At 43.1% G+C, this 18,475-nt stretch overlaps 1 long non-coding RNA gene across 50 annotated transcripts in view; it reads left to right on the top strand.

Annotated features, from left to right (window-relative positions):
• The window catches only part of LOC126921577 (uncharacterized), a 56,928-nt gene extending 38,998 nt beyond the window's left edge, over positions 1-17,930 (top strand). For 6 of the 50 annotated variants that reach the window (XR_007712415.1, XR_007712412.1, XR_007712418.1 and 3 more), the window contains exons 2-3: positions 6,804-6,861; positions 8,128-8,221. This is a non-coding gene — a long non-coding RNA (uncharacterized LOC126921577). Of the gene's footprint in view, positions 1-49; positions 108-529; positions 767-1,373; positions 1,468-3,426; positions 3,485-3,906; positions 4,144-4,750; positions 4,845-6,803; positions 6,862-7,283; positions 7,521-8,127; positions 8,222-10,180; positions 10,239-10,660; positions 10,898-11,082; positions 11,177-12,348; positions 12,443-15,668; positions 15,727-16,148; positions 16,386-16,570; positions 16,665-17,836 lie in introns of those variants that run through there. The other 44 variants (XR_007712416.1, XR_007712413.1, XR_007712419.1 and 41 more) reach the window with 33 other exon arrangements.
• The last annotated feature ends 545 nt before the right edge of the window (positions 17,931-18,475 follow it).

Here is an 18,475-nt window from a genome sequence, read left to right as displayed (position 1 = left end):
TAGTTTTACACAAATAGTAATATATCCACATAGTACAGTGCAACGTGAGGTCCGAAATCGCTAACAAAATTAGGCAATAACAGGAAATACATGCAAGGCAATATAAGGTATATGTATAGCGTGGAAATAGTAATCGTTGCTCGCTCGTACCGCTCGCTCATAAAAATCTAGTCCAACCTCACAACCGATCCGACACGTTAGCAAATTTGAAATGAGTCGCCTCCTTATCGAATAATGAACGCAGGCGGGCTTGGTTTTAGGTTAGGCTATAGTTCTCGAGCGAGCGCAGCGAGCGCGGGACGCGTAAAGGTGTGTCACAAACCAACGGTTTGGCACATAGGGACATTGAAATATTCGCACCAGGCCGAGGAGCCGGAAGTCTTTATCGAACTGCGTTCTGTCAAAAGTTTACATTTTATCAATAGTTTTACATAAATAGTAATATTTCCACATAGTACAGTGCAACGTGAGGTCCGAAATCGCTGACAAAATTAGGCAATAACAGGAAATACATGGAAGGCAATATAAGGTATATGTATAGCGTGGAAATTGTAATCGTTGCTCGCTCGTACCGCTCGCTCGTAAAAATCTAGTCCAACCTCACAACCGATCCGACACGTTAGCAAATTTGAAATAAGTCTCCTCCTTATCGAATAACGAACGCAAGAGGGATTGGTTTTAGGTTAGGCTATAGTTTTCGAGCGAGCGCAGCGAGCGCGGGACGCGTAAAGGTGTGTCACAAACCAACGGTTTGGCACATAGGGACATTGAAATATTCGCACCAGCCCGAGGTGCCGCAAATCTTTATCGAATTGCGTACTGACAAATGTTTACAATTTATCAATAGTTTTACATAAATAGTAATATTTCCACATAGTACAGTGCAACGTGAGGTCCGAAATCGCTGACAAAATTAGGCAATAGCAGGAAATACATGCAAGGCAATATAAGGAATATGTAAAGCTTGGAAATTGTATTCGATGGTCGCTCGCTCCGCTCGCTCGTAAAAATCTAGTCCAACCTCACAACAGGTCCGACACGTTAGCAAATTTGAAATAAGTCGCCTCCTTATCGAATAACGAACGCAAGAGGGATTGGTTTTATGTTAGGCTATAGTCTTCGAGCGAGCGCAGCGAGCGCGGGACGCGTAAAGGTGTGTCACAAACCAACGGTTTGGCACATAGGGACATTGAAATATTCGCACCAGCCCGATGTGCCGCAAATCTTTATCGAATTGCCTACTGACAAAAGTTTACAGTTTATCAATATTTTTACATAAATAGTAATATTTCCACATAGTACAGTGCAACGTGAGGTCCGAAATCGCTGACAAAATTAGGCAAATGCAGGAAATACATGCAAGGCAATATAAGGTATATGTATAGCGTGGAAATTGTAATCGTTGCTCGCTCGTACCGCTCGCTCGTAAAAATCTAGTCCAACCTCACAACCGATCCGACACGTTCGAAAGTTTAAAATAAGTCGCCTCCTCATCGAATAACGAACGCAAGGGGGATTGGTTTTAGGTTAGGCTGTAGTTTTCGAGCGAGCGCAGCGAGCGAGGGTCGCGTAAAGGTGTGTCACAAACCAACGGTTTGGCACATAGGGACATTGAAATATTCGCACCAGCCCGAGGTGCCGCAAATCTTTATCGAATTGCGTACTGACAAATGTTTACAATTTATCAATAGTTTTGCATAAATAGTAATATTTCCACATAGTACAGTGCAACATGAGGTCCGAAATCGCTGACAAAATTAGGCAATAACAGGAAATACTTGGAAGGCAATATAATGTATATGTATAGCTTGGAAATTGAAATCGTTGCTCGCTCGCTCCGCTCGCTCGTAAAAATCTAGTCCAACCTCACAACCGGTCCGACACGTTCGAAAATTTAAAATGAGTCGCCTCCTTATCGAATAACGATCGCAAGAGGGATTGGTTTCAGGTTAGGCAATAGTTTTCGAGCGAGCGCAGCGAGCGAGGGACGCGTAAAGGTGTGTCACAAACCAACGGTTTGGCACATAGGGACATTGTAATATTCGCAACAGCCCGAGGAGCCGCAAATCTTTATCGAACTGCGTACTGACAAAAGTTTACAGTTTATCAATAGTTTTACATAAATAGTAATATTTCCCCATAGTACAGTGCAACGTGAGGTCCGAAATCGCTGACAAAATTAGGCAATAGCAGGAAATACATGCAAGGCAATATAAGGTATATGTATAGCGTGGAAATAGTAATCGTTGCTGGGTCGTATCGCTCGCTCGTAAAAATCTAGTCCAACCTCACAACCGATCCGACACGTTAGCAAATTTGAAATAAGTCGCCTACTTATCGAATAATAAACGCAAGAGGACTTGGTTTTAGGTTAGACTATAGTTTTCGAGCGAGCGCAGCGAGCGCGGGACGCGTAAAGGTGTGTCACAATCCAACGGTTTGGCACATAGGGACATTGAAATATTCGTACCAGCCCGAGGTGCCGCAAATCTTTATCGAATTGCCTACTGACAAAAGTTTACAGTTTATCAATATTTTTACATAAATAGTAATATTTCCACATAGTACAGTGCCACGTGAGGTCCGAAATCGCTGACAAAATTGGGCAATAACAGGAAATATATGCAAGGCAATATAAGGTATATGTATAGCTTGGAAATTGAAATTGTTGCTCGCTCGTACCGCTCGCTCGTAAAAATCTAGTCCAACCTCACAACCGATCAGACACGTTCGCAAATTTAAAATAAGTCGCCTCCTCATCGAATAACGAACGCAAGAGGGCTTGGTTTTAGGTTAGGCTATAGTTTTCGAGCGAGCGCAGCGAGCGCGGGACGCGTAAAGGTGTGTCACAAACCAACAGGATTGGCACATAGGGACATTGAAATATTTGCACCAGGCCGAGGAGCCTCAAATCTTTATCGAACTGCGTACTGACAAAAGTTTACAGTTTATCAATAGTTTTACATAAATAGTAATATTTCCACATAGTACAGTGCAACGTGAGGTCCGAAATCGCTGACAAAATTAGGCAATAGCAGGAAATACATGCAAGGCAATATAAGGTATATCTATAGCGTGGAAATTGTAATCGCTGCTCGCTCGTACCGCTCGCTCGTAAAAATCTAGTCCAACCTCACAACCGATCCGACACGTTCGTAAAATTAAAATAAGTCGCATCCTCATCGAATAACGAACGCAAGGGGGATTGGTTTTAGGTTAGGCTAGAGTGTTCGAGCGAGCGCAGCGATCGAGGGACGCGTAAAGGTGTGTCACAAACCAACGGTTTGGCACATAGGGACATTGATATATTCGCACCAACCCGAGGAGCCGGAAGTCTTTATCGAACTGCCTACTGACAAAAGTTTACAGTTTATCAATAGTTTTACACAAATAGTAATATATCCACATAGTACAGTGCAACGTGAGGTCCGAAATCGCTAACAAAATTAGGCAATAACAGGAAATACATGCAAGGCAATATAAGGTATATGTATAGCGTGGAAATAGTAATCGTTGCTCGCTCGTACCGCTCGCTCATAAAAATCTAGTCCAACCTCACAACCGATCCGACACGTTAGCAAATTTGAAATGAGTCGCCTCCTTATCGAATAATGAACGCAGGCGGGCTTGGTTTTAGGTTAGGCTATAGTTCTCGAGCGAGCGCAGCGAGCGCGGGACGCGTAAAGGTGTGTCACAAACCAACGGTTTGGCACATAGGGACATTGAAATATTCGCACCAGGCCGAGGAGCCGGAAGTCTTTATCGAACTGCGTTCTGTCAAAAGTTTACATTTTATCAATAGTTTTACATAAATAGTAATATTTCCACATAGTACAGTGCAACGTGAGGTCCGAAATCGCTGACAAAATTAGGCAATAACAGGAAATACATGGAAGGCAATATAAGGTATATGTATAGCGTGGAAATTGTAATCGTTGCTCGCTCGTACCGCTCGCTCGTAAAAATCTAGTCCAACCTCACAACCGATCCGACACGTTAGCAAATTTGAAATAAGTCTCCTCCTTATCGAATAACGAACGCAAGAGGGATTGGTTTTAGGTTAGGCTATAGTTTTCGAGCGAGCGCAGCGAGCGCGGGACGCGTAAAGGTGTGTCACAAACCAACGGTTTGGCACATAGGGACATTGAAATATTCGCACCAGCCCGAGGTGCCGCAAATCTTTATCGAATTGCGTACTGACAAATGTTTACAATTTATCAATAGTTTTACATAAATAGTAATATTTCCACATAGTACAGTGCAACGTGAGGTCCGAAATCGCTGACAAAATTAGGCAATAGCAGGAAATACATGCAAGGCAATATAAGGAATATGTAAAGCTTGGAAATTGTATTCGATGGTCGCTCGCTCCGCTCGCTCGTAAAAATCTAGTCCAACCTCACAACAGGTCCGACACGTTAGCAAATTTGAAATAAGTCGCCTCCTTATCGAATAACGAACGCAAGAGGGATTGGTTTTATGTTAGGCTATAGTCTTCGAGCGAGCGCAGCGAGCGCGGGACGCGTAAAGGTGTGTCACAAACCAACGGTTTGGCACATAGGGACATTGAAATATTCGCACCAGCCCGATGTGCCGCAAATCTTTATCGAATTGCCTACTGACAAAAGTTTACAGTTTATCAATATTTTTACATAAATAGTAATATTTCCACATAGTACAGTGCAACGTGAGGTCCGAAATCGCTGACAAAATTAGGCAAATGCAGGAAATACATGCAAGGCAATATAAGGTATATGTATAGCGTGGAAATTGTAATCGTTGCTCGCTCGTACCGCTCGCTCGTAAAAATCTAGTCCAACCTCACAACCGATCCGACACGTTCGAAAGTTTAAAATAAGTCGCCTCCTCATCGAATAACGAACGCAAGGGGGATTGGTTTTAGGTTAGGCTGTAGTTTTCGAGCGAGCGCAGCGAGCGAGGGTCGCGTAAAGGTGTGTCACAAACCAACGGTTTGGCACATAGGGACATTGAAATATTCGCACCAGCCCGAGGTGCCGCAAATCTTTATCGAATTGCGTACTGACAAATGTTTACAATTTATCAATAGTTTTGCATAAATAGTAATATTTCCACATAGTACAGTGCAACATGAGGTCCGAAATCGCTGACAAAATTAGGCAATAACAGGAAATACTTGGAAGGCAATATAATGTATATGTATAGCTTGGAAATTGAAATCGTTGCTCGCTCGCTCCGCTCGCTCGTAAAAATCTAGTCCAACCTCACAACCGGTCCGACACGTTCGAAAATTTAAAATGAGTCGCCTCCTTATCGAATAACGATCGCAAGAGGGATTGGTTTCAGGTTAGGCAATAGTTTTCGAGCGAGCGCAGCGAGCGAGGGACGCGTAAAGGTGTGTCACAAACCAACGGTTTGGCACATAGGGACATTGTAATATTCGCAACAGCCCGAGGAGCCGCAAATCTTTATCGAACTGCGTACTGACAAAAGTTTACAGTTTATCAATAGTTTTACATAAATAGTAATATTTCCCCATAGTACAGTGCAACGTGAGGTCCGAAATCGCTGACAAAATTAGGCAATAGCAGGAAATACATGCAAGGCAATATAAGGTATATGTATAGCGTGGAAATAGTAATCGTTGCTGGGTCGTATCGCTCGCTCGTAAAAATCTAGTCCAACCTCACAACCGATCCGACACGTTAGCAAATTTGAAATAAGTCGCCTACTTATCGAATAATAAACGCAAGAGGACTTGGTTTTAGGTTAGACTATAGTTTTCGAGCGAGCGCAGCGAGCGCGGGACGCGTAAAGGTGTGTCACAATCCAACGGTTTGGCACATAGGGACATTGAAATATTCGTACCAGCCCGAGGTGCCGCAAATCTTTATCGAATTGCCTACTGACAAAAGTTTACAGTTTATCAATATTTTTACATAAATAGTAATATTTCCACATAGTACAGTGCCACGTGAGGTCCGAAATCGCTGACAAAATTGGGCAATAACAGGAAATATATGCAAGGCAATATAAGGTATATGTATAGCTTGGAAATTGAAATTGTTGCTCGCTCGTACCGCTCGCTCGTAAAAATCTAGTCCAACCTCACAACCGATCAGACACGTTCGCAAATTTAAAATAAGTCGCCTCCTCATCGAATAACGAACGCAAGAGGGCTTGGTTTTAGGTTAGGCTATAGTTTTCGAGCGAGCGCAGCGAGCGCGGGACGCGTAAAGGTGTGTCACAAACCAACAGGATTGGCACATAGGGACATTGAAATATTTGCACCAGGCCGAGGAGCCTCAAATCTTTATCGAACTGCGTACTGACAAAAGTTTACAGTTTATCAATAGTTTTACATAAATAGTAATATTTCCACATAGTACAGTGCAACGTGAGGTCCGAAATCGCTGACAAAATTAGGCAATAGCAGGAAATACATGCAAGGCAATATAAGGTATATCTATAGCGTGGAAATTGTAATCGCTGCTCGCTCGTACCGCTCGCTCGTAAAAATCTAGTCCAACCTCACAACCGATCCGACACGTTCGTAAAATTAAAATAAGTCGCATCCTCATCGAATAACGAACGCAAGGGGGATTGGTTTTAGGTTAGGCTAGAGTGTTCGAGCGAGCGCAGCGATCGAGGGACGCGTAAAGGTGTGTCACAAACCAACGGTTTGGCACATAGGGACATTGATATATTCGCACCAACCCGAGGAGCCGGAAGTCTTTATCGAACTGCCTACTGACAAAAGTTTACAGTTTATCAATAGTTTTACACAAATAGTAATATATCCACATAGTACAGTGCAACGTGAGGTCCGAAATCGCTAACAAAATTAGGCAATAACAGGAAATACATGCAAGGCAATATAAGGTATATGTATAGCGTGGAAATAGTAATCGTTGCTCGCTCGTACCGCTCGCTCATAAAAATCTAGTCCAACCTCACAACCGATCCGACACGTTAGCAAATTTGAAATGAGTCGCCTCCTTATCGAATAATGAACGCAGGCGGGCTTGGTTTTAGGTTAGGCTATAGTTCTCGAGCGAGCGCAGCGAGCGCGGGACGCGTAAAGGTGTGTCACAAACCAACGGTTTGGCACATAGGGACATTGAAATATTCGCACCAGGCCGAGGAGCCGGAAGTCTTTATCGAACTGCGTTCTGTCAAAAGTTTACATTTTATCAATAGTTTTACATAAATAGTAATATTTCCACATAGTACAGTGCAACGTGAGGTCCGAAATCGCTGACAAAATTAGGCAATAACAGGAAATACATGGAAGGCAATATAAGGTATATGTATAGCGTGGAAATTGTAATCGTTGCTCGCTCGTACCGCTCGCTCGTAAAAATCTAGTCCAACCTCACAACCGATCCGACACGTTAGCAAATTTGAAATAAGTCTCCTCCTTATCGAATAACGAACGCAAGAGGGATTGGTTTTAGGTTAGGCTATAGTTTTCGAGCGAGCGCAGCGAGCGCGGGACGCGTAAAGGTGTGTCACAAACCAACGGTTTGGCACATAGGGACATTGAAATATTCGCACCAGCCCGAGGTGCCGCAAATCTTTATCGAATTGCGTACTGACAAATGTTTACAATTTATCAATAGTTTTACATAAATAGTAATATTTCCACATAGTACAGTGCAACGTGAGGTCCGAAATCGCTGACAAAATTAGGCAATAGCAGGAAATACATGCAAGGCAATATAAGGAATATGTAAAGCTTGGAAATTGTATTCGATGGTCGCTCGCTCCGCTCGCTCGTAAAAATCTAGTCCAACCTCACAACAGGTCCGACACGTTAGCAAATTTGAAATAAGTCGCCTCCTTATCGAATAACGAACGCAAGAGGGATTGGTTTTATGTTAGGCTATAGTCTTCGAGCGAGCGCAGCGAGCGCGGGACGCGTAAAGGTGTGTCACAAACCAACGGTTTGGCACATAGGGACATTGAAATATTCGCACCAGCCCGATGTGCCGCAAATCTTTATCGAATTGCCTACTGACAAAAGTTTACAGTTTATCAATATTTTTACATAAATAGTAATATTTCCACATAGTACAGTGCAACGTGAGGTCCGAAATCGCTGACAAAATTAGGCAAATGCAGGAAATACATGCAAGGCAATATAAGGTATATGTATAGCGTGGAAATTGTAATCGTTGCTCGCTCGTACCGCTCGCTCGTAAAAATCTAGTCCAACCTCACAACCGATCCGACACGTTCGAAAGTTTAAAATAAGTCGCCTCCTCATCGAATAACGAACGCAAGGGGGATTGGTTTTAGGTTAGGCTGTAGTTTTCGAGCGAGCGCAGCGAGCGAGGGTCGCGTAAAGGTGTGTCACAAACCAACGGTTTGGCACATAGGGACATTGAAATATTCGCACCAGCCCGAGGTGCCGCAAATCTTTATCGAATTGCGTACTGACAAATGTTTACAATTTATCAATAGTTTTGCATAAATAGTAATATTTCCACATAGTACAGTGCAACATGAGGTCCGAAATCGCTGACAAAATTAGGCAATAACAGGAAATACTTGGAAGGCAATATAATGTATATGTATAGCTTGGAAATTGAAATCGTTGCTCGCTCGCTCCGCTCGCTCGTAAAAATCTAGTCCAACCTCACAACCGGTCCGACACGTTCGAAAATTTAAAATGAGTCGCCTCCTTATCGAATAACGATCGCAAGAGGGATTGGTTTCAGGTTAGGCAATAGTTTTCGAGCGAGCGCAGCGAGCGAGGGACGCGTAAAGGTGTGTCACAAACCAACGGTTTGGCACATAGGGACATTGTAATATTCGCAACAGCCCGAGGAGCCGCAAATCTTTATCGAACTGCGTACTGACAAAAGTTTACAGTTTATCAATAGTTTTACATAAATAGTAATATTTCCCCATAGTACAGTGCAACGTGAGGTCCGAAATCGCTGACAAAATTAGGCAATAGCAGGAAATACATGCAAGGCAATATAAGGTATATGTATAGCGTGGAAATAGTAATCGTTGCTGGGTCGTATCGCTCGCTCGTAAAAATCTAGTCCAACCTCACAACCGATCCGACACGTTAGCAAATTTGAAATAAGTCGCCTACTTATCGAATAATAAACGCAAGAGGACTTGGTTTTAGGTTAGACTATAGTTTTCGAGCGAGCGCAGCGAGCGCGGGACGCGTAAAGGTGTGTCACAATCCAACGGTTTGGCACATAGGGACATTGAAATATTCGCACCAGCCCGAGGTGCCGCAAATCTTTATCGAATTGCCTACTGACAAAAGTTTACAGTTTATCAATATTTTTACATAAATAGTAATATTTCCACATAGTACAGTGCCACGTGAGGTCCGAAATCGCTGACAAAATTGGGCAATAACAGGAAATATATGCAAGGCAATATAAGGTATATGTATAGCTTGGAAATTGAAATTGTTGCTCGCTCGTACCGCTCGCTCGTAAAAATCTAGTCCAACCTCACAACCGATCAGACACGTTCGCAAATTTAAAATAAGTCGCCTCCTCATCGAATAACGAACGCAAGAGGGCTTGGTTTTAGGTTAGGCTATAGTTTTCGAGCGAGCGCAGCGAGCGCGGGACGCGTAAAGGTGTGTCACAAACCAACAGGATTGGCACATAGGGACATTGAAATATTTGCACCAGGCCGAGGAGCCTCAAATCTTTATCGAACTGCGTACTGACAAAAGTTTACAGTTTATCAATAGTTTTACATAAATAGTAATATTTCCACATAGTACAGTGCAACGTGAGGTCCGAAATCGCTGACAAAATTAGGCAATAGCAGGAAATACATGCAAGGCAATATAAGGTATATCTATAGCGTGGAAATTGTAATCGCTGCTCGCTCGTACCGCTCGCTCGTAAAAATCTAGTCCAACCTCACAACCGATCCGACACGTTCGTAAAATTAAAATAAGTCGCATCCTCATCGAATAACGAACGCAAGGGGGATTGGTTTTAGGTTAGGCTAGAGTGTTCGAGCGAGCGCAGCGATCGAGGGACGCGTAAAGGTGTGTCACAAACCAACGGTTTGGCACATAGGGACATTGAAATATTCGCACCAACCCGAGGAGCCGGAAGACTTTATCGAACTGCCTACTGACAAAAGTTTACAGTTTATCAATAGTTTTACACAAATAGTAATATATCCACATAGTACAGTGCAACGTGAGGTCCGAAATCGCTAACAAAATTAGGCAATAACAGGAAATACATGCAAGGCAATATAAGGTATATGTATAGCGTGGAAATAGTAATCGTTGCTCGCTCGTACCGCTCGCTCATAAAAATCTAGTCCAACCTCACAACCGATCCGACACGTTAGCAAATTTGAAATGAGTCGCCTCCTTATCGAATAATGAACGCAGGCGGGCTTGGTTTTAGGTTAGGCTATAGTTCTCGAGCGAGCGCAGCGAGCGCGGGACGCGTAAAGGTGTGTCACAAACCAACGGTTTGGCACATAGGGACATTGAAATATTCGCACCAGGCCGAGGAGCCGGAAGTCTTTATCGAACTGCGTTCTGTCAAAAGTTTACATTTTATCAATAGTTTTACATAAATAGTAATATTTCCACATAGTACAGTGCAACGTGAGGTCCGAAATCGCTGACAAAATTAGGCAATAACAGGAAATACATGGAAGGCAATATAAGGTATATGTATAGCGTGGAAATTGTAATCGTTGCTCGCTCGTACCGCTCGCTCGTAAAAATCTAGTCCAACCTCACAACCGATCCGACACGTTAGCAAATTTGAAATAAGTCTCCTCCTTATCGAATAACGAACGCAAGAGGGATTGGTTTTAGGTTAGGCTATAGTTTTCGAGCGAGCGCAGCGAGCGCGGGACGCGTAAAGGTGTGTCACAAACCAACGGTTTGGCACATAGGGACATTGAAATATTCGCACCAGCCCGAGGTGCCGCAAATCTTTATCGAACTGCGTACTGACAAAAGTTTACAGTTTATCAATAGTTTTACATAAATAGTAATATTTCCACATAGTACAGTGCAACGTGAGGTCCGAAATCGCTGACAAAATTAGGCAATTGCAGGAAATACATGCAAGGCAATATAAGGTATATGTATAGCGTGGAAATTGTAATCGTTGCTCGCTCGTACCGCTCGCTCGTAAAAATCTAGTCCAACCTCACAACCGATCCGACACGTTCGAAAGTTTAAAATAAGTCGCCTCCTCATCGAATAACGAACGCAAGGGGGATTGGTTTTAGGTTAGGCTGTAGTTTTCGAGCGAGCGCAGCGAGCGAGGGTCGCGTAAAGGTGTGTCACAAACCAACGGTTTGGCACATAGGGACATTGAAATATTCGCACCAGCCCGAGGTGCCGCAAATCTTTATCGAATTGCGTACTGACAAATGTTTACAATTTATCAATAGTTTTGCATAAATAGTAATATTTCCACATAGTACAGTGCAACATGAGGTCCGAAATCGCTGACAAAATTAGGCAATAGCAGGAAATACATGCAAGGCAATATAAGGTATATCTATAGCGTGGAAATTGTAATCGCTGCTCGCTCGTACCGCTCGCTCGTAAAAATCTAGTCCAACCTCACAACCGATCCGACACGTTCGAAAATTTAAAATAAGTCGCCTCCTCATCGAATAACGAACGCAAGAGGGATTGGTTTTAGGTTAGGCTATAGTTTTCGAGCGAGCGCAGCGAGCGCGGGACGCGTAAAGGTGTGTCACAAACCAACGGTTTGGCACATAGGGACATTGAAATATTCGCACCAGCCCAAGGTGCCGCAAATCTTTATCGAATTGCGTACTGACAAATGTTTACAATTTATCAATAGTTTTACATAAATAGTAATATTTCCACATAGTACAGTGCAACGTGAGGTCCGAAATCGCTGACAAAATTAGGCAATAGCAGGAAATACATGCAAGGCAATATAAGGAATATGTAAAGCTTGGAAATAGTAATCGTTGCTCGGTCGTATCGCTCGCTCGTAAAAATCTAGTCCAACCTCACAACCGATCCGACACGTTAGCAAATTTGAAATAAGTCGCCTACTTATCGAATAATAAACGCAAGAGGACTTGGTTTTAGGTTAGACTATAGTTTTCGAGCGAGCGCAGCGAGCGCGGGACGCGTAAAGGTGTGTCACAAACCAACGGTTTGGCACATAGGGACATTGAAATATTCGCACCAGCCCGATGTGCCGCAAATCTTTATCGAATTGCCTACTGACAAAAGTTTACAGTTTATCAATATTTTTACATAAATAGTAATATTTCCACATAGTACAGTGCAACGTGAGGTCCGAAATCGCTGACAAAATTAGGCAAATGCAGGAAATACATGCAAGGCAATATAAGGTATATGTATAGCGTGGAAATTGTAATCGTTGCTCGCTCGTACCGCTCGCTCGTAAAAATCTAGTCCAACCTCACAACCGATCCGACACGTTCGAAAGTTTAAAATAAGTCGCCTCCTCATCGAATAACGAACGCAAGGGGGATTGGTTTTAGGTTAGGCTGTAGTTTTCGAGCGAGCGCAGCGAGCGAGGGTCGCGTAAAGGTGTGTCACAAACCAACGGTTTGGCACATAGGGACATTGAAATATTCGCACCAGCCCGAGGTGCCGCAAATCTTTATCGAATTGCGTACTGACAAATGTTTACAATTTATCAATAGTTTTGCATAAATAGTAATATTTCCACATAGTACAGTGCAACATGAGGTCCGAAATCGCTGACAAAATTAGGCAATAACAGGAAATACTTGGAAGGCAATATAATGTATATGTATAGCTTGGAAATTGAAATCGTTGCTCGCTCGCTCCGCTCGCTCGTAAAAATCTAGTCCAACCTCACAACCGGTCCGACACGTTCGAAAATTTAAAATGAGTCGCCTCCTTATCGAATAACGATCGCAAGAGGGATTGGTTTCAGGTTAGGCAATAGTTTTCGAGCGAGCGCAGCGAGCGAGGGACGCGTAAAGGTGTGTCACAAACCAACGGTTTGGCACATAGGGACATTGTAATATTCGCAACAGCCCGAGGAGCCGCAAATCTTTATCGAACTGCGTACTGACAAAAGTTTACAGTTTATCAATAGTTTTACATAAATAGTAATATTTCCCCATAGTACAGTGCAACGTGAGGTCCGAAATCGCTGACAAAATTAGGCAATAGCAGGAAATACATGCAAGGCAATATAAGGTATATGTATAGCGTGGAAATAGTAATCGTTGCTGGGTCGTATCGCTCGCTCGTAAAAATCTAGTCCAACCTCACAACCGATCCGACACGTTAGCAAATTTGAAATAAGTCGCCTACTTATCGAATAATAAACGCAAGAGGACTTGGTTTTAGGTTAGACTATAGTTTTCGAGCGAGCGCAGCGAGCGCGGGACGCGTAAAGGTGTGTCACAATCCAACGGTTTGGCACATAGGGACATTGAAATATTCGCACCAGCCCGAGGTGCCGCAAATCTTTATCGAATTGCCTACTGACAAAAGTTTACAGTTTATCAATATTTTTACATAAATAGTAATATTTCCACATAGTACAGTGCCACGTGAGGTCCGAAATCGCTGACAAAATTGGGCAATAACAGGAAATATATGCAAGGCAATATAAGGTATATGTATAGCTTGGAAATTGAAATTGTTGCTCGCTCGTACCGCTCGCTCGTAAAAATCTAGTCCAACCTCACAACCGATCCGACACGTTCGCAAATTTAAAATAAGTCGCCTCCTCATCGAATAACGAACGCAAGAGGGCTTGGTTTTAGGTTAGGCTATAGTTTTCGAGCGAGCGCAGCGAGCGCGGGACGCGTAAAGGTGTGTCACAAACCAACAGGATTGGCACATAGGGACATTGAAATATTTGCACCAGGCCGAGGAGCCGCAAATCTTTATCGAACTGCGTACTGTCAAAAGTTTACAGTTTATCAATAGTTTTACATAAATAGTAATATTTCCACATAGTACAGTGCCACGTGAGGTCCGAAATCGCTGACAAAATTAGGCAATAGCAGGAAATACATGCAAGGCAATATAAGGTATATCTATAGCGTGGAAATTGAAATTGTTGCTCGCTCGTACCGCTCGCTCGTAAAAATCTAGTCCAACCTCACAACCGATCCGACACGTTCGCAAATTTAAAATAAGTCGCCTCCTCATCGAATAACGAACGCAAGAGGGATTGGTTTCAGGTTAGGCAATAGTTTTCGAGCGAGCGCAGCGAGCGAGGGACGCGTAAAGGTGTGTCACAAACCAACGGTTTGGCACATAGGGACATTGTAATATTCGCAACAGCCCGAGGAGCCGCAAATCTTTATCGAACTGCGTACTGACAAAAGTTTACAGTTTATCAATAGTTTTACATAAATAGTAATATTTCCCCATAGTACAGTGCAACGTGAGGTCCGAAATCGCTGACAAAATTAGGCAATAGCAGGAAATACATGCAAGGCAATATAAGGTATATGTATAGCGTGGAAATAGTAATCGTTGCTGGGTCGTATCGCTCGCTCGTAAAAATCTAGTCCAACCTCACAACCGATCCGACACGTTAGCAAATTTGAAATAAGTCGCCTACTTATCGAATAATAAACGCAAGAGGACTTGGTTTTAGGTTAGACTATAGTTTTCGAGCGAGCGCAGCGAGCGCGGGACGCGTAAAGGTGTGTCACAATCCAACGGTTTGGCACATAGGGACATTGAAATATTCGCACCAGCCCGAGGTGCCGCAAATCTTTATCGAATTGCCTACTGACAAAAGTTTACAGTTTATCAATATTTTTACATAAATAGTAATATTTCCACATAGTACAGTGCCACGTGAGGTCCGAAATCGCTGACAAAATTGGGCAATAACAGGAAATATATGCAAGGCAATATAAGGTATATGTATAGCTTGGAAATTGAAATTGTTGCTCGCTCGTACCGCTCGCTCGTAAAAATCTAGTCCAACCTCACAACCGATCAGACACGTTCGCAAATTTAAAATAAGTCGCCTCCTCATCGAATAACGAACGCAAGAGGGCTTGGTTTTAGGTTAGGCTATAGTTTTCGAGCGAGCGCAGCGAGCGCGGGACGCGTAAAGGTGTGTCACAAACCAACAGGATTGGCACATAGGGACATTGAAATATTTGCACCAGGCCGAGGAGCCTCAAATCTTTATCGAACTGCGTACTGACAAAAGTTTACAGTTTATCAATAGTTTTACATAAATAGTAATATTTCCACATAGTACAGTGCAACGTGAGGTCCGAAATCGCTGACAAAATTAGGCAATAGCAGGAAATACATGCAAGGCAATATAAGGTATATCTATAGCGTGGAAATTGTAATCGCTGCTCGCTCGTACCGCTCGCTCGTAAAAATCTAGTCCAACCTCACAACCGATCCGACACGTTCGTAAAATTAAAATAAGTCGCATCCTCATCGAATAACGAACGCAAGGGGGATTGGTTTTAGGTTAGGCTAGAGTGTTCGAGCGAGCGCAGCGATCGAGGGACGCGTAAAGGTGTGTCACAAACCAACGGTTTGGCACATAGGGACATTGAAATATTCGCACCAACCCGAGGAGCCGGAAGACTTTATCGAACTGCCTACTGACAAAAGTTTACAGTTTATCAATAGTTTTACACAAATAGTAATATATCCACATAGTACAGTGCAACGTGAGGTCCGAAATCGCTAACAAAATTAGGCAATAACAGGAAATACATGCAAGGCAATATAAGGTATATGTATAGCGTGGAAATAGTAATCGTTGCTCGCTCGTACCGCTCGCTCATAAAAATCTAGTCCAACCTCACAACCGATCCGACACGTTAGCAAATTTGAAATGAGTCGCCTCCTTATCGAATAATGAACGCAGGCGGGCTTGGTTTTAGGTTAGGCTATAGTTCTCGAGCGAGCGCAGCGAGCGCGGGACGCGTAAAGGTGTGTCACAAACCAACGGTTTGGCACATAGGGACATTGAAATATTCGCACCAGGCCGAGGAGCCGGAAGTCTTTATCGAACTGCGTTCTGTCAAAAGTTTACATTTTATCAATAGTTTTACATAAATAGTAATATTTCCACATAGTACAGTGCAACGTGAGGTCCGAAATCGCTGACAAAATTAGGCAATAACAGGAAATACATGGAAGGCAATATAAGGTATATGTATAGCGTGGAAATTGTAATCGTTGCTCGCTCGTACCGCTCGCTCGTAAAAATCTAGTCCAACCTCACAACCGATCCGACACGTTAGCAAATTTGAAATAAGTCTCCTCCTTATCGAATAACGAACGCAAGAGGGATTGGTTTTAGGTTAGGCTATAGTTTTCGAGCGAGCGCAGCGAGCGCGGGACGCGTAAAGGTGTGTCACAAACCAACGGTTTGGCACATAGGGACATTGAAATATTCGCACCAGCCCGAGGTGCCGCAAATCTTTATCGAACTGCGTACTGACAAAAGTTTACAGTTTATCAATAGTTTTACATAAATAGTAATATTTCCACATAGTACAGTGCAACGTGAGGTCCGAAATCGCTGACAAAATTAGGCAATTGCAGGAAATACATGCAAGGCAATATAAGGTATATGTATAGCGTGGAAATTGTAATCGTTGCTCGCTCGTACCGCTCGCTCGTAAAAATCTAGTCCAACCTCACAACCGATCCGACACGTTCGAAAGTTTAAAATAAGTCGCCTCCTCATCGAATAACGAACGCAAGGGGGATTGGTTTTAGGTTAGGCTGTAGTTTTCGAGCGAGCGCAGCGAGCGAGGGTCGCGTAAAGGTGTGTCACAAACCAACGGTTTGGCACATAGGGACATTGAAATATTCGCACCAGCCCGAGGTGCCGCAAATCTTTATCGAATTGCGTACTGACAAATGTTTACAATTTATCAATAGTTTTGCATAAATAGTAATATTTCCACATAGTACAGTGCAACATGAGGTCCGAAATCGCTGACAAAATTAGGCAATAGCAGGAAATACATGCAAGGCAATATAAGGTATATCTATAGCGTGGAAATTGTAATCGCTGCTCGCTCGTACCGCTCGCTCGTAAAAATCTAGTCCAACCTCACAACCGATCCGACACGTTCGAAAATTTAAAATAAGTCGCCTCCTCATCGAATAACGAACGCAAGAGGGATTGGTTTTAGGTTAGGCTATAGTTTTCGAGCGAGCGCAGCGAGCGCGGGACGCGTAAAGGTGTGTCACAAACCAACGGTTTGGCACATAGGGACATTGAAATATTCGCACCAGCCCAAGGTGCCGCAAATCTTTATCGAATTGCGTACTGACAAATGTTTACAATTTATCAATAGTTTTACATAAATAGTAATATTTCCACATAGTACAGTGCAACGTGAGGTCCGAAATCGCTGACAAAATTAGGCAATAGCAGGAAATACATGCAAGGCAATATAAGGAATATGTAAAGCTTGGAAATAGTAATCGTTGCTCGGTCGTATCGCTCGCTCGTAAAAATCTAGTCCAACCTCACAACCGATCCGACACGTTAGCAAATTTGAAATAAGTCGCCTACTTATCGAATAATAAACGCAAGAGGACTTGGTTTTAGGTTAGACTATAGTTTTCGAGCGAGCGCAGCGAGCGCGGGACGCGTAAAGGTGTGTCACAAACCAACGGTTTGGCACATAGGGACATTGAAATATTCGCACCAGCCCGATGTGCCGCAAATCTTTATCGAATTGCCTACTGACAAAAGTTTACAGTTTATCAATATTTTTACATAAATAGTAATATTTCCACATAGTACAGTGCAACGTGAGGTCCGAAATCGCTGACAAAATTAGGCAAATGCAGGAAATACATGCAAGGCAATATAAGGTATATGTATAGCGTGGAAATTGTAATCGTTGCTCGCTCGTACCGCTCGCTCGTAAAAATCTAGTCCAACCTCACAACCGATCCGACACGTTCGAAAGTTTAAAATAAGTCGCCTCCTCATCGAATAACGAACGCAAGGGGGATTGGTTTTAGGTTAGGCTGTAGTTTTCGAGCGAGCGCAGCGAGCGAGGGTCGCGTAAAGGTGTGTCACAAACCAACGGTTTGGCACATAGGGACATTGAAATATTCGCACCAGCCCGAGGTGCCGCAAATCTTTATCGAATTGCGTACTGACAAATGTTTACAATTTATCAATAGTTTTGCATAAATAGTAATATTTCCACATAGTACAGTGCAACATGAGGTCCGAAATCGCTGACAAAATTAGGCAATAACAGGAAATACTTGGAAGGCAATATAATGTATATGTATAGCTTGGAAATTGAAATCGTTGCTCGCTCGCTCCGCTCGCTCGTAAAAATCTAGTCCAACCTCACAACCGGTCCGACACGTTCGAAAATTTAAAATGAGTCGCCTCCTTATCGAATAACGATCGCAAGAGGGATTGGTTTCAGGTTAGGCAATAGTTTTCGAGCGAGCGCAGCGAGCGAGGGACGCGTAAAGGTGTGTCACAAACCA

The sequence above is a fragment of the Bombus affinis genome, chromosome 10 (genome assembly GCF_024516045.1).
Source record: "Bombus affinis isolate iyBomAffi1 chromosome 10, iyBomAffi1.2, whole genome shotgun sequence".
Taxonomy (NCBI): domain Eukaryota; kingdom Metazoa; phylum Arthropoda; class Insecta; order Hymenoptera; family Apidae; genus Bombus; species Bombus affinis.
This window is presented reverse-complemented; position numbering and strand designations above follow the sequence as displayed.